Raw genomic sequence first — 17,732 nt, forward strand, 5'->3', positions numbered from 1 at the left:
TTGAAGGTTGGATGGGAATATAAAGGAAGAAAGGAAACAAGGCACAATATTTCTGTTTCTAGTGTTGATCTTTTGCCACCTGGATAGAACATTTCTAGAGAGAAATGATGCACAGTGCAGATTTGGGACAGTAAAATTGAGAGGTTGATTGTTTTGCTCTTTTAAGTTCCACCAGGAGAGGAAGAAGTTGAGCTACTTCTTAGGGAATATCGGGAGAGTGCCAGCTCTGAAACATGCATTCACAAGTGACAGTCACATTGGTCCCATCATTTGAGCAAGAGCAGAAGCTCCAGCCTTAATCACAAGCAGATGGTATTCCAAGTTTTGTTCTTGGCAAAATAGTAAACTCAACACTTCAAAGCTTTAAAAGCTTTTCAAATTATTTAAGATAATCAAGTCCCCACCCAAGCATCAATTCTTCCTGTTAATGTTTATACATTATTAATGTTATAGGAAGAAGTACCTCATGGCTAAATAAAGCTCACAGATAAATTACCACAGTACATTAAGGATACTCTGTTTAAGGGAATTCTTTAAGTAATGGACGTCTCTTTGCCACAACAATCTATCTTCTTCCCCTGTACAATCTGAACAAGAATACCAACACTTGCTTTCTTGGAAGTAGAATTAATAATAGCTTGAAAAAGAAATCCTTAGCTGTGGAAGCTAACTGCTTTGGGAAGATTCATTCCTACTCAAAGCAAAAAAAAAGCATTGGCAAATCAAAGGCAGAGTCTTGTTTTCTTTAAATGAGATGGAATGAAGCAGAGAGTATTTATTTAAAGCTTGGCTTGGTTGCATATATACTTTGAAAAAAAATGTTGAAAGATGTCATTTCTCTGGTAAGTTTAAAAATATAGATGTAAAAAAATAAAAAATAAAAAAATATAGATGTATACATTTGCGTAACCCCACACATTCTTTTTATATAGTAAGTGATTGATTGTTCATTATTATTCTCATTATAAAGGGTCTATGCCATCCATTTTACAATATGGTTTACCTCAGTCTTTGCTTCTTGGAGGTGTCTTAGTGAGACATTGGTTTCACGCTAATGCCTTCTTCCACTTTCTTGCTGCCTGAGAGAACTTAGCATAGTTAGCTTTCTGACTAAAGTCAAGGACATAACCTTGTACAAACTTTTCCTACTTAGAAATTACTGTACTTAACTACTGAGGAATTATTGTGAATACTTTGTTATTTAGATCTTGTTATGATATATAAACATACATCATTATATCATGAATTTGATTTTTTTAGATATTTAGACTGTGACTAATATATGCTTCCTTTGTGACTTTACTTATTTTATTTTATTATTATTTTTTATTCTGCGAGAGCATTCATAAGTCTCACCAGATTGTCAAAGGGGCCAAGGGACAAGAAAAAGTTAGAAACTCTGATAATTTGTTTGTTTTTTTGTAGTTTTTCCTTGTCTGAAAATGTTTTTTCCTATTGCCTTTATTTCTGAAGGATTTTTTTCTGGATGTAATATTCTGGGTTGCCTATTATTTTCATTTAGCATATTGAATATATCTACCCACTGTCTTTTGGCTTTATTATTGCTATTGAAAAGTCATTGCTAATTGTCACTATTTTGAAGATATTCTCCTTATTTCTGGCTGATGTTATGATACCATTTTTAATTTTCAGTGTAATGGCTTTAGGTGTTTTATGTTTTGCTTTGTTTTTAAAATTTGTTTGGCTTTTTGAAGCTATGGCTTGATGTCTTTCAATAGTTCTGGAAAAATTCCCTGAAAATTATATTTAAATTTTGCCTGTGCTCCATTATATTTGTTTCTTTCACTATAAACCTTCTATAGAGAATTTTATGCTCTATGTATTTCACTCTTTCTTCTGTATTTTGAATCTTTTTGTCTACTTCAAATTACTTGGTTATTTTTTTCTGGTCAGTCTTCCAGTTGTCTAACTCTCTCTTCAGATGTGACTAATCTGCTATTGCACTGAATTCTTCATTTGAGTTATTGTATTTTATAGTTCTAGTAGTTCTGTTTGGTTTATTTTCAAATCCATTATATCCCTATTCTGGACTCCTTGGATTATAGCTCTTTATGTACTTCTTTTTTTTTTTTAAATCAGTTTTTTTTTTAAATTTTTATTTATTTATTTATGATAGTCACAGAGAGAGAGAGAGAGAGAGGCAGAGACACAGGCAGAGGGAGAAGCAGGCTCCATGCACCGGGAGCCCAATGTGGGACTTGATCCGGGGTCTCCAGGATCACGCCCTTGGCCAAAGACAGGCGCTAAACCGCTGCGCCACCTAGGGATCCCCTGTACTTCTACTTTCTTTTTTCCAATCCTGTTTCTTTCCCCTAGGTTATTGATCAGAGTCACATGTGTATTAAAAGGCACAATTGAACTGTACTTTGTTAGAAAAAATAGATAACTAAAAAATATATATTTCAAAGCATTTGGGCATTATAGTAAGTAGAACCTGGATTAGAGTAGCTTCTCTCTGAGCCTCAATTGCCTCACCTGTAAGATGATAAAATTGGGAAAAATAAGTGGCTCCCAGAAATTCTGGATTTTACAGGCCAGTAAACTCTCCAAAACTAATTCAGTATGCATTAAAGGATAGTCAAATTTTTATGTTTCTAAATAAGAATATTAGCAAAAAAACTATCACCATTATTTCAGAAAAGAAAGGTCATTTAACAGAAACAAATTTTAAAACAATGGCTATTCCTTCCAAAAGAAAATTAACTTGCATCTGCTAAGTTGTCCTTATTTCTCTCTCAATCTCTCTCTCTCTCTCTCTCTCTCTCTCTCTCTCTCTCTCTCTCTCTTTAGAGTAATCCTGAAAATTACAAGTCCTCAGACCCAAGTTTTGGAACTAGAGGAATTAAGGATATGAAGTTTCTTCCAGAATTTATATTCTCTGGTTTCTAGAATAAAATGCTAATTAGAATTGTTAATGAACATAACAAGAGTTCTGGAAAGGAGATAAGATGACCTAATTTTGTTGAGGAATGATTCAAAGCAAAGTCAGGCCTTTCACTGGACCCGGCCTAGTTCAGTGTAAGAGTAACCTGGGAGTTTAAAAAAAAAATCCTGCAATGCTCAGGCCAATGCCATTCTGATTTGGTCTGGGGTGGAGCACTGTTATGGATGTATTTTTATATTTCAAATAAACAGTGGGGGTTAAGAACCACTTTAGAAAACTCATGAGCTTTGAAATCAGAAGGTTTAAAATTTAGGCATAATTTCATTACTTACTATGTGACCTTAGCAAGTTATTTAAACTGTCTGGCCCTTAGTTTCTTCATCTGCAAAGTAGAGATTATAAAAGATCCGCCCCCCTCTCCACAGGGGCCTTGTGTGTGTAGAATAGAAAAACATAAGTCTGACTGTAATGGGAAATAGAAAAAATTAAGATTGATTAGGCTTTGAGCATTTGGCAGGGAAGTTCCAACTTAAAACAAAAATTTTATGTTACTTACCATGATGCTGAAAATAATCATGTTCAATAGCTATGACTGGGTAGGTATTTTTTATTGGATACCTACTATATTAGTGCCAGGTGCTTTACCTATATTCTTTAGAATCCTCAAAATAGCCCTACAAAATGGATCTTATTATCATCATTTAAAAATTGAGTACATGCCTCAGGAAGCAAAATTAACCTATTATCCTACCCAGGATATAAAGAGCAGAACCAGGATTTGAACTCAGGTCTGTTTGGCTCTGACTCTTGCATTCTTGGCATATATCAGGACATCGGAGTGGGAACCCAGTTTTAGTTTGGTCAACAGTCACTTTAACATCTTATTTTGTAAGTGAAGTTGTCAACAATTAGAAGAGGAAATGTATTTAAAGCCAAATAATGCAAGCTAGGTAGAAACAAGACTTGCAGGTAGACCAGCCCTGATGTTGTTGAGGCCAAAGTTCATAGGACAGATGTAATCTAGGAGAGTTTTCCTTCCCTCCCCCATCAGGTAATCCTTTTGTTTTGTACATCTCATTCTTATGAGTATCACTAGCAAATAAAACTAAATAAAAGGTTGTTTGGCAGCAATTCAAAATGTTCTCCATCCAGGTGTTCTTGCATTTTCCCAGGGATTTACCAAGCTTGGACCCAAACGAATGAATGATTTGTCATGGGGTCTTTAGAAACTATGGTTAGCAGCTGGAGAAGATATTTTAGGACAAAACACTTCTTGAGAGCCCCTGGGATTGTACCCCTCAAATGCATCCTATTTCTATTAATAGCGGTTTGTTAAAGGAAAAAGAAAAGAAAAATGAGAAACATTTCAGTATTGAACAGTCATATTTTAACCAAAACAAGGGTGTCAGCATCACAATTTAAGAGTCAATGGCCACAGGAGTCTGAAACCAGTGCCACAATCTAAACACAACTCTGATTTCTAAAATAGAATACTAATTATGACTCAAACAGTATTTGATGCTCTAGAGTTAACTCTCTGCTACTTTCCATGGACTGCTTTCTCCTAGTCTACTACCAACTTCTTCTTGACTCTTTTTCACTATTTCCCTCTACCTGCTACCTCCTTTCTCTGAGATATCCTACTTGCTTGTTCTTTGCTTACTCTCAACTGTAAATCCCATAGAAATGGTCCCAGAGATGATTAGACTGATGTGAACTATTACCATTTGTTATGAAATGCCCCTGCTGGACAGAGGTTTCAAGGCAGACCACCTCAAAAGCCACAGACCACAGATAACTGCTAAGCCCTGATCAAACTAGTACAACCAGGTTAACTAGAAGCCATGGTACAAAGTGGGTGATTTTTGAGTGAAAAACCACAAAAAAAGATGATTTTAAGAATGACAGACATTTAGTGTGAACTGTTAAATGCACACCCCATGTGGATATAAGCCTGGTCTCCACCTACTTCATATCGGATTCTGGTTCAGATGTACTCTGAGCAGAGCTGGGATTAGGGTGAGGCAAGAGAACCCTGGATGCAGAATTTCGGGAGGCACTCATTCTCAGGGTTATGCAAGGGCAGAATCAGAACCTAAGAGTGGATGCCTCCTTAAGTTTTGTACCCAAAGCACTTCATTTACCTCTTGCCAGTTCTGCCTCTGCTGCTGAGAGGCATTTAGTTGCCTTTGTTTTGACTTCCTTTTACCTACCGCTACTTGAATTTTAGTGGTGGTTTTACCACTAGTACTATTATTTCTAATACAAAAATCTGTAAGAGTTTAATAAACCTTGTCCATTGGGTTGCATTTTTCATGGAGAAGTCTCCCTGAAGGAATTCTTAAAAAAAAAAAAAAAAATTCAACTACAGGTTAAGTTTACCTTGATAAGGGTTAAGGGTTAATTAACGATAATAGACAGTTTGGGAATTTCACCATCAATTTTGTTTCCTCCTGTGTTGAGAGGAATATAACAAACAACCCACACAATTATTTTCTGAGCTGAGCTCTAGTGAACTGCAGAAATTTGTACTCTGTTTCAGAGGTGAAGAATGAAATATGATGTGGGCAGAGGTCAACTATTCCTCACAGAACAGGAAAACAAAGAAAATTTTTTTCCAACAGATTGCTTAAAATATTTGAATCATGTGGTCTGCAACTAGAATTATTTGCATGCATGCCATAAGCTGTTGGAAGTAACTTGTATTCCTACAGAGATGAACCATTACATGATAGCTTAAGGGGTACATCTCAAACATATTGGACTTGAAAGTAAACCAAATGGCAATTATAGGGCAAGCACTAGAGGTAAATGTCAATTTTATTCCTTAGTAAATTAAATGTGCATCACAAAAGCCTTCTTTCGTAAAGTATAAAAAGACCTGTAGGTAATGTACCAACCAGATCACCCTTTAGCTATTTTTCTCTAGCTGGCAGGAGTGCTAGATGCTGAAGGCTCAGGACTATGTCCCAATTTGGGGATTTGCCCTCAGGCTGCTGATACTACTTTGCCCAAGTTCGCAGCTCCTCCAAGGGAGCAGCTTGTATTTATAACAGGATGATGCAGAGATACGGAAGCCTGAACCTCTTGCCTCTAATACAGGCATCTCTAAAGGACCATCTTGTCTGTAGAGCATCCTGTGGTCTCACTGAGGACATTGCAATTGTATCACAGTTTGACTCTCCCTCTGCCCAGTTCTTCTTACCTTACATCCTCGTAGGTGTTTTTCCTGAAAGCATTCCTCAAAGAATCTTTCACAAGACAATCTCAGAATTTCACTGTTTACTGGGAACCCTGGTCTAGGACAATTGGGACCAGGAGTTATCCTAACAAGCAGACTCTAAAATGAGATTTTGGAGTTGGATAACCTCCCGGATGGAGAGCAATGATAACTATTATTTTACATGCTTCCTCTGAATAAGTAGGAACCATGTCTACTATTTTTGAATTTGAATGAACTTGTGACTGCTTTGACTACTACTAGTAGATTTTGGTGAAAGTAATCCTATGTAATTTATGAGAATATGTAAAGAAGACTATGCAGTTTTTTCTAGTCTTGTTTACTTTTTTTTAAAAACAATAGATTTTTAAAGAAACTATTTATTTATTTGAGAGAGAGGGAGAGAGAGCACAAGCAGGAGAGGGGCAGAAGGAGAGGGAGAAGCAGACTCCCTGCTGAACAGGGAGCTTGATGCAGGGCTTTATCCCAGAACTCTGGGATCACAACCTGAGCCAAAGGCAGACGCTTAACTGACTGAGCCACCCATGCACCCTTAAACAATAGATTTTTATTGTATTTTACTTTTTTTTTTTTACCATTTAAATTATTTAAAGTTTACAGTTCAGTGACAGCTTTGTTTATTCTTCAAACTCTCTGACACCATGTAAAAAAGCCAACCCCAGTTGACATCTCAACCCCAGTACCATTTGCATTTGGAACCAGATAATTCTTCCTTGTGGGGGACTGTCCTGTACATTGTAGGATGTTTAGCAGTATTTCTGGCTTCTACCTAATAGATACCGGTAGTGCTCCCTTCCCCCTGGTTGTAACAAATAAACATGTCTCTGTCATTTCTGCATTCCTGGGGACAAAAATCACCCCTAGTTAGGAATAACTCCTTCAAATAAACAGTTTTCAGCCCTTTGAGTAACTCCAAGGAATTTGAAGCTTCCCAGCTTATATATCAAACTTCATGAAGCAGAGAAAAATAATTCCTCCCTATGGTGCCATGTCCAAATTCCTGTCCTGTAGAATCTGTAAATACAGTAAAACTGTTGTTGTTTTACAGCAGTAATTTTGGGGGTGTTTTTTAAATGCCGTATTAGATAACCAGAACGAGGGAGTAATAGTAATTATAATGACCATGGAATTGGATGACTATAGCTGGAGGCAATCAATACATTGGAGAAGATAATGAACACTGAGAATGTTTAATCACCAATTAATGAAACCCAATTAATAAGTGAATGTGAAACCCAGAGTTTCTCCTTTGCAGTATATAAAGATACTCTAATCTCCAGAAAGCTGAGAATCAGGTTAAAAGTAGCAGAACTGTAGAAGAGGCTGAGTTCTCAAGTTTGGCAAGTTTTCAATGCCAAGGACAGGGATATGTTTAGAGGAATGGAATCCTGAGACATGGCAAGAGGAAATCTGCGTTGATTATTCCAAAAGTCCTGAATCCCCAGATTCTCCTTAACTCTCTGGGCCTGAAAAAAAAAAAAAAAAAAGTGTTCCAATCCTCTCTTGTTAAGTTTCCATTCTATCCATTTGCTTGAATCCTTTGCCTTGCTTCATTTTCCTTCTTGGCCACCAGGTCAATAACCAGGGCCCAGCTCTGGAAGTGCTGGGACTGATGAGAGGAAAGTGGCTATAGTGTGAGGAGCTGCAAGTCCTTCCAACATGTGCCGGCAGGCACTGGGAGAACATCCATGGGACTGGATCCTAAGTCTACTAGATCAATCAGGAAAGAACATAGAGGCAGATAAGGGGGAGTTTATATGGAGGCACTTTTGAATAACATAGACTTAACACCCTGGAAAGTACCTTAGGAGATAATGCTAATGTTTTCTTTGAGGGTCACTCTTAGCATCTTGGAAGAAGACAACCCTAGTTAAAAATGCCATACCTACCATAGTAATGGATAAGGTGTGAAAAAACTAAGTAAACTGGACATGCTAGATTGGATACGCCATGTAATTCAAAAGAATGCATCATGCATCAGCCTACTATGTTCTATGGGAGAGCCCATAAGACTATTTATCAATGACATCAGAAATATGCCAATGAAAAAGGGACAGTGGTAACAAAAAGCTTAGTTATGACGCTCTTCTGCAGGTCATGGCTGAATGTATGAGATGCTGTGTACAGTAGGTCTCCTGAGAGCAATGGAGTTGATGGGGGTGGTTTCTGGAGACTGATTAGCATACCTCTAGCCTGCTCCATTCAATGTCAATGATGAAGAATTACTGCCAATTTTAAATTAGAATAAAACATGTCAAATTGTTTCATAAACTACACAATGATATTCTGATAAAAGTCCAGGCTTGTTATCTATTAAGTTATGAGATTGAGTCATGTTAACTCTGTATCTCAGTCAAACAACACAGTGCCTGGAACCTAGAAGGGGCTCAATAAGGGTTTGTTCATTAGATGATTGTGAAAATTGACCATTAATATGCCAAAAAATCTCAGATATGTTGATGATATGAAAAAGGTAAAATATTTATAGTTTATTATTAAAGTTACCTGGAAACAATCAATCCACATGCTCATTGTGCAGTCCACTCAATTCAGTCAAAAATAAACATGTAATTTTTAATCTCTACTTTTTTTTTTTTTTTCTACTTTTGAAGACAAACTCTGTTGTTGGAGACTATAGTTGGTGAGACTAGACTCACAGCAGAAATAGCAAGAGAACAAGATGAGAGCATATTAAGTGTTTTGTAGTTCAGAGACTGTGGGAAACAATGCAGGTTGAAATGGCCATGAAGGCTTCCAGGAGGAAGTGGGATTTAGGTTGGATTTAAAAGAGGATACTGGGCAGAATGGATGGAGTTGGGGTGGTGGTGGGAAAGAGGTAGAGTGTGAGAGATCAACTAGATTGAAGGCCTACATGCAATTTTGGGACTGTAAGCTTATGGCCAAAGAGGAAATAGATTCCACCAGAAACTCTGGTAGACTATATGTTGAAGAGCAGTGGAGGATGTGCTAAGGTAAAAATGAGGAGTCACTGAAAATTTTTTAACATTAGAACACATCATGTGCTGTTTCTAACTCAGTAATTTACCCTTATCACTACATAATTTTTTTCAGGCACCTCTAGTCACCAAGATAAATCATTGTGGCTCTTATGATGATGCTTAGTCTATATCATTTGAGGATAAAATTAATGTATTTTCTCTGTGTATTCAGTTTATTGCAGCTCATGTATAAAAATGTGAAGGAAATGGCACTTAGTATCCATCTTTGACCTGCTTCACCAGATCCTTCTCATTGGCTGGGTACATTCCTATTAATAATGATCATCACTTTGCAACTGCAGTAAGCTCTTTTTGAGCTCACTATTCTTTCTGTGTATTTTCACTAAACTTTTCTGGGGTAAAGCAGTAAAGGGCTTATTGAAATTTAGAATGGCCAATGTCTAAAACAATATTTAGAAATTATTTAATCAGCCAAATTGATTCCTTATCATATGTTAAAATCATATGCCCTATTAAATCAATTCCCTAGCTTGCATGTTCTGTAGAATATATACTTTGTGAATAAAAATATTCTTTTAAAAATATTCTGAAACTTAATAGCAGCTTTTGCTTAAAGGACAAAAGGAAAGAAGGAAAGTAGGGAAGGCAGGGAAGGAGGGAAGAGGAGAGGGAGGTAAAGAAAGAGGGAAAGAGAGTCATGTCTGACATGGGTCTCTCAAGTCCCTGATATTTTTTCTCATGTGTCTCTATGTGTTTGTCATTATGTATTAAGGTTATAATTAGAAGGGTTATCCTCCAATGGCTAGTTTTGCTCAGGCAATATTCATGGAGTTTAGTTAAGAGATATCTGGTGGAAGATTCTGTTTTTGTAGGGTAGAATAGATTTCTTTTTTCACATTATTCCAGGGCTGAAAGGTAAGTGACAGACACCAAAGTGTACATTTCTATGCTCAAGCATATCTTAAGAAAAAATTAAAATGTAGCCCTTTATTGTTTACTGATTAAAAAGAGAAAAGTTGGGACATGATTTGAAGAAATATGATTAGTAGGCATAAATTGGCATATTCTCTAATCTCAACCATTTAAAACTACTGATCACCTGAAACAGGTAGTCTCTGTGGTCTAAAGCTATAACTGCTTTTTAAAATAGTTATTACTCTCTGGAATAGATTTTTTTTCAAAGGATAGGTGAGAGTGTTCTTTCTAGCTCCTTGGTTACTTGCATTTTGTTTACTTAAAATCTCCTATGTCACATTTATGTGAGATCCTAGTGGTCTTCTGAAGGGAAATGCATTTTAATGAATGGCCTATTTCTGTAATTTCTGACTAAAATTTGCTATTTTGTAGTTTGCTACCTCAAAAAAAAAAAAAAAAAAGGCAGTCCACAGAGGCAGAGAATAAGGAAATACGACAGTGGTAAAGACCTGTAGACATCAATAGTTCATGTTTTTTATTTATAATGATAAATGAGAGACTAAGATCTGAGATTCATTCCCAGAGATGGAAGAACTCTGAGTTCTTAACTCCTGGGTTAATGGATTATGCCTGCCTTTATCTTCTCCTTTAATTCCCGAATGTTTCTCTTTTCAATACACTCAGTTGCTTCACACACATAGACATCACTGGGTGTGATTCTGTTAAAACATTCATCTTGGCACATTCTAATGTGGTCTTAGCAAATATCAGTGGGTCAGATAAATTTCCATTGGAACATTTTGAATAAGGCCTCCTTGGCTACCATAATTTGAATATATAATGTTTATAAACAATATACAATAAAATATGTGTGTTTTTTTTGTCGCCCCTCCTTTTTACAATAGTCTAGTTACAAAAACTCTTTTTTAAAAATTTAAATTCAATTAGCTAACATATAGTACATTATTAGTTTCAGATGTAGTGTTCAATAACTCATCAGTTGACAAAAAAACTCATAATAGGCTTTTTAATTCTTATGCTCTCAGTTAAAAAAATCTTTTTATGGCCCTCTATTAACTAATCTTCAGAAGTTAAATATTTTTTACTTTACCAAAACTAAAGTGTTCTTTTATCTAAACACTTGTGTACCCCCTCACACTCTTCTTAACCAAGCATAGTGTTTGGATCATTGATTTTGGGCTGTCAATCTCCTTTTGTAAAATTTTCTCCTACCTCAACTTTGGCCATTATTTAGGATTGTTTAAATATATAGATCTTTAGAATTTTGGTGTTACTGACAGAATACAGATAGCTTTTCATTAACTCCACTGTTCTGGAATAGCTCTTCTATGATTGCCTTTCTTGTATACCAGAGAACTTCTTTTCATTTTGACTTTTAGTCCTATTAACCCTAAGTCACACTTGGTCCAGGTCAATGACATCAACGATTCAATGAATTCTGAATTATACCTAGCAGCCAGATTGAAGGACCATTAACTGCCTTGAGGGTGTGGGTAGTATAGGGAACACAAAATAAAAAGCCACAATTCTATATCAAGTACAGGCCCAAAGAGACTCCTTGATTGAAATTCTGTCAGGTTTTGCTGCTCATACTGAAGATCATTTCAGTAGAGGAACAAAAAAGCTAAAGTACCCATAAAACCATATTTTTGAATACTTCTCTATTATCTAATATCTTAACACCATGATGTTTTTCTGTAGATTTTGGGGTTTCTCTGAATTACATTTTTACTAACCAATTTCACAGGCCTTTCCATGATCAATATATTTTTTGTAAAATGTCCATAGTTTACTGAAAACTAAAATAAATCACTTGTAATTCTATTATTCACTGATAACAACTGGTAATATTTTGATGTATTCATCAAAAAGTCTTCAGACATTTTCTGTGCACATGCACACATTCATGCATATTATAAAAGTGAATCATACTGTAATAATGCAATTTTCACTTGATTGTGTTTCTATATCAACACTGTCAACTTCATGAATGATCTCATTGAATTCTGTTTTATGAACATGGCCCAATATCATTAACTTACACTCATATTTAAGTAGCTTCTAATTTGAAGCTATTATAAATAAACACTGCAGTAACCGTTCTGTTTTATTCATCTTTGCCCATTTGTCTGATGATTCCTTAGGATTAATTTCTGCATGTTGAATTTCTGGATCAAAGGGAATATATATTTTAAGATTTGGGATGTATACTGCCAAATTGCCTTCCAGAAAAATCTGTGCCAATTTAGATTCCTGGCAACAATAGGACTCTTTTCCTCACAGTGCTTCCCAAGTCTACAATGAGATATTAGTGTTCCTTCTACATTTACTGATCTGAAAGGTGAAAAGGGAGTTGTGCTATTTCAGGTTCCTCAAATATTGGTAAGGTTGGGCATCTTTTCATATATGTTTTGGTTAAATCTAACTAGAAAGCCAAGAGGAACTTAAGCTCAAATTATGGCTAAATTTGATTTTACTGAACTAAAATAAGTATGATGGAATGCAGTTTGAGACTATTGAATTAACTGAAATTAGGTGAAATTTTCATTGTGCTTCTTAGTAATAGGTGATTTTTTCAAGTACTTGTTTTATGCCTGGAATTTTTCCACTTTGTTGAATTTAGTCTTCATAACAATGCTATGCAGCAGGTACACTATTTTATTCATTTCATCAACAAAGAGACTGAGGTACAAAGATAAGCAACTTATCCAAATTAAGTAAGTGGCAGAGCCAAAATTTGAATTCTGGTCCTGTCTCTAAAGTTCATGCTTTTAAACTATGTCATTTCAGTGTTTACATGCATGTATACCCAAGATACTTTGTTGAAACTTTGCTAATAGTATCTTCCTCTATACTATAAAGTTATTAATAAATGTTTTATCATTAAAACAAAGTTAATAAAATATATTTCTTCTTAGAAAATTTTTTCAGAAAGTGTTTTAAATAAACTTACTTTAATTTAAAATCTGATGTATATATTTATATATAAAAACTAAAATTACATATATAACTAAAATCTGTGGTCTATATTTGGGGCTGAATATCAAAAGCTTCGGAAATACCAATTTAAACTTTCATAAATTAAAATACTTTAGGCTAAGTGTTGAAGATTTCACTGGAAACAAAGCTCTTTATTTTTTTTAGCTAACTTCTATTCTGCCCACTAATGAACTAGTTTTCTCTTTCTATAAATACCTGAATTTTCAAGCTGAATTGCTATTTTTTGAGATTTGGACGGTATACCCGGAGCTACAAGATTGGATGTGAATATATAAGACAAATTTATGCTTAAAAATATTTAAATGCACAAGCAAATGTGTGTGTGGTTGGTGATACATAACTAATGAAAATGTTGCTACCATGAATGACAGGAAAAGTCAGGATGAAAAATTACTTGATATTGGCTTATGGTAATGAGGATTGAAAAATGAAAAACACAGTTTTGATTTAGAAGACAAATCATCCAACAAATGCCAGAAAATACTAATTATTTACCCTAAACCAGTACAAAGTAAGAAACCTGAGTTCCAATGGGCAAAGACCTCCTTATCTTTGATGAAACTACACTATTCATGTCACTCAGGCCTCACTGAGTATATTAAGTGCTTCTTATACTCACAGAAATCGATCTTTGCTTTGGAAAGAGGACACTTTGATCCCACCTCTTGCCTGACCTTGCTGGGATTATAATTCATTCTATGTATACAGAGGCTCTAGCTTATCTGTGCCAGTGATGCTTCATTTTGATTTAGAGATCTGAAGAAGGCAAGTGATTATCTTTTGAGTACCAAACACTGGGTTATGTAACCTACATTGCATGTCATAACACTCTCTTTTACATATAAGGACATCAGGTTGAAGACATGAGATCCTTGCATCTAAGTAGAAAGATTGCTTGGGAGACTAGCAGGCACTTCTCTGTGATATTCCTCTGCCCTCATCCAATTCCTGCTCACTTCTTAAATACCTAATGCTACAAATCTTTTTTTTTTTTTGTATATTTTTTTATTGGAGCTCAATTTGCCAACATATAGCATAACACCCAGTGCTCATCCCGTCAAGTGCCCCCCTCAGTGCCCATCACCCAGTCACCCCAACCCCCTCCTTTCCACTACCCCTTGTTCGTTTCCCAGAGTTAGGAGTCTCTCATGTTCTGTCACCCTCTCTGATATTTCCCACTCATTTTCTCTCCTTTCACCTTTATTCCTTTTCACTATTTTTTATATTCCAAATGAATGAGACCATATAATGTTTGTCCTTCTCCAATTGACTTACTTCACTCTGCATAATACCCTCCAGTTCTATCCACGTTGAAGCAAATGGTGGGTATTTGTTTTTTCTAATGGCTGAGTAATATTCCATTATATATAGAGACCACATCTTCTTTATCCATTCATCTTTCGATGGATACCGAGGCTCCTTCCACAGTTTGGCTATTGTGGACATTGCTCTATAAACATTGGGGTGAGGGGTCCTGCTGTTTCACTGCATTTGTATCTTTGGGGTAAATCCCCAGCAGTGCAATTGCTGGGTCATTGGGTAGTTCTATTTTTAACTCTTTGAGGAACCTCCACACAGTTTTCCAGAGTGGCTGCACCAGTTCACATTCCCACCAACAGTGCAAGAGGGTTCCCCTTTCTCCACATCCTCTTCAACATTTGTTGTTTCCTGTCTTGTTAATTTTCACCATTTTCACTGGTATGAGGTGGTATCTCATTGTGGTTTTCATTTGTATTTCCCTGATGGCAAGTTATGGGGACTAATGCTACAAATCTTATCCACAAGAATATGATAAAAATAACTACAGAAAAAAAAAAAAAAGACAATTCTACTACTACCCATGGAGGTATTCTAGTTATTGTACTGAGCCCAGAGGAGGTGAATAAGATATAGGCACTATCATTTTACTTTATTTTTATTTATTTTTAAATATTTTATTTATTTATTTGAGGCAGAAAGAGAGAGTTAAGCTGGGAGGAGGGTCAGAGAAGAGGAAGGAGTAGACTCTCCACTAAGCAGGAAGTCCATGCAGGCCTTGATGCAGAGCTCAATCCCAAGACCCTGAGGTTATGACCTGAGCCCAAGGCTTTACTGACTGAGCCACCCAGACGCCCAGCACTATCATTTTAAAAATTCATTTTTTACAAGATGTACAACTCAGTTAAGATACAAGCTTTATACAACTTCTAATACCAATTACTTCTCTCTTCACCCCACACAGCTAGTTAAAATGTATAAATTTATGTGGTTATCTCTTGCTTTCTTTTTATAGCTCCAGGATCCCCTTTTCAGTATTAAAATACAGAATAGTTTATTTGGCTGTTTCTCTTTTATTGTTGCGGTGAGGTGGGCATGTAGACTTTGTGAGCCTCAACATGGTTTCTTTTGCCCAACAATAATAACCAATAGTTACATAGTAATGCCATTCTGGGTCCTAAGTGCTTTATTTATACTTCAGACTTCCTCTTCGTGCAGTTAGTGAGGCCCAAATAATTCAGCATGCCAGAGAAGCATTATTAAAAAAATTATTATTAGTTGGCTGGGGATTCCACAGGACAATTATAATCCACCCTTGTTCTGGCTATGGATTGGTGCCGTCGGGAAGCAATGATTCTGTTCCTGAAATCCTGGCTGAGACTTCCAGAACAGCATGAGTAATTCCAGGAATCACCTAATGGGATGACCTGTATTTCTTCACTCCAGTCCTGGGATATATAACTGGTAAAATTCTGGGCACAGGGACTGGGCAAAGGCAGAGTGATTTAAGTTATGTGTGAATCTGCATTATCATGAGTAGAGTCATTCCAAGAATTTTCTGTTTTAACTCACTAAAATCCTAAGACAAATATGATTATTAACATCCCCATTTTTCAGATAAGGAAACTGAGGCATTGAAGGTTGAGCAATTTCCCCATATAACTAGTAAGTGAAGGAGCTGGGATTCTTGGCAGGCAGTCCAACTCCACTCCACTGCCCGCCCCTTTTATCTTTGTCTACCATAGGATTCCAAAGGGTAAACCACATATTTACCTAGTGAATTCTTATCCAGGATCCACCCACCAGTGTCCTTCGAGTGTTTTGCTCATGGCAGAGGGATTTACTATCGATATAGGCAACAAAATAAGATGATTGCATCTCTGAGAGAAAAAGAGAAGAGGATGAAATGGCCACCTTTCTAATACTAATACCAGAATGGAGCTTTGGGAGGGCTAGGGTTGGTGAGTACTGACTCAGAGAGCCTGTAAAGGCCAATCTGCAGTTTGTGAAGAGTCATGATCCTGTCACACTGTTAGACCAAAGTCCCCGGAGTCAGACTCATCAATATTCCTGTAGCATGACAAACCCAGCAAGGTTCCAGAATGCTAACTAGTAATTATTACTGTGCTAGAGTTAGTCTTGTTTTCTCTCTTTGCCTGAAAAGCATAAATGAAATCACGTTGCCATTTCTTTTATTCTTTATGTCTTCGTACTGTTAGGTTCTTTCTTTCTGCTCTTTCCCTGCTGTTAGCAAGATGAAAAAGGCTCCGTATTCCAAGGCTTTCTGTTGACCTTTGAGACTTAAGAGTCTCCCACAAGGGAAAGAAAGCATCCCTGAAATAAATGAGAATTCATGAAATATCTCAGGCTTGTGTAGGAAACAAACGACTCTGGGTTCTTTTCAACTCACAGCACACAGCAGGCAGAAAAGCAGCAATTTGAGATTTCAGTGAGGCTGGGAGTCTCACAAGATAATGCTGAGGGTTGGCAGTCAAAGATACTAGTGAAGTATTAGTGCTGCAATTTTAAAATGTTTATACTTCCCAGGGTTTAAAAAAATAAGGCAGCCATAAGCTTATTAAATTCAGGCTGTCAACAGAATTTCTTTTTAATTTATCAATTTGGGGGGATTTCTCTTGTTTTGGTTTGGCAAAAAGACATCACCAATTGCACACATTCATAAAGAGTTCTGGAGAAATAAAATATTATGCTATAAAGGAGAGGCAGCATAAAAGTTTATCAGCTTGGAAGGAAGACAAATTTATTTGAATTGCAGGTTGAAAAATTAATAATTCTATTTTCTTACAAGAGTCATTTAACAACATCCTTGTTCCTGAATTACCTAACTTGTTTTCCCTCTTCTACTCTTACCTGTCATACTTAGGTTTAAATCTATGTTAAATATGTAGTTCTCATGACGGCCTATCTCACCTTATTATTCCTGATGAATCTCCTTTCCCCTTCACTGCTGCTCTAGCCACACTCACTTCCTTGTTCTTTTCTTTTTTTTCTTTGTATTTGAAAATTTTATTTTTAGAGATGTCACCTTTGGAATTTAAAATAAGCAGGGAAAAAAGCAACATATTTAAAGAAATGTTTTAAATACAGGAAGTTTCTTAAAACTTAGCGGAATTTTCAATTTTTAAAAAACATTTTAATAATTTCAAAAATAATTTTGGCAGGCATGGGCAAGGATAGAGGAGCTGAATTATTTCAGTGTCTGATTAACACTTTCTGTCTAGTCCAGTCAGGTAAGTAAAGGTTTGTAAGGGAAGTCACATCTTAAGAAATCAAGGTATTGAAAATAACATTAGCCTGGGGCCATACCATCTAAGAAAAAGAGTAAGAACCAAGATATATAACCAAACTATACTCATGAGATCCTATCTTTAGTAATAGAAATACCCAGTATATGCAATATAAAAATAATTCT

General features: G+C 36.0%; 1 pseudogene; it reads right to left on the reverse strand.

Moving 5' to 3' along the window:
* Positions 1-17,732, reverse strand: part of LOC112652011 (eukaryotic translation initiation factor 3 subunit L-like) — a 103,574-nt pseudogene that overhangs the window by 85,242 nt on the left and 600 nt on the right.

Source organism: Canis lupus, chromosome 4 (assembly GCF_003254725.2).
Source record: "Canis lupus dingo isolate Sandy chromosome 4, ASM325472v2, whole genome shotgun sequence".
In the NCBI taxonomy this organism is placed as follows: Eukaryota; Metazoa; Chordata; class Mammalia; order Carnivora; family Canidae; genus Canis; species Canis lupus.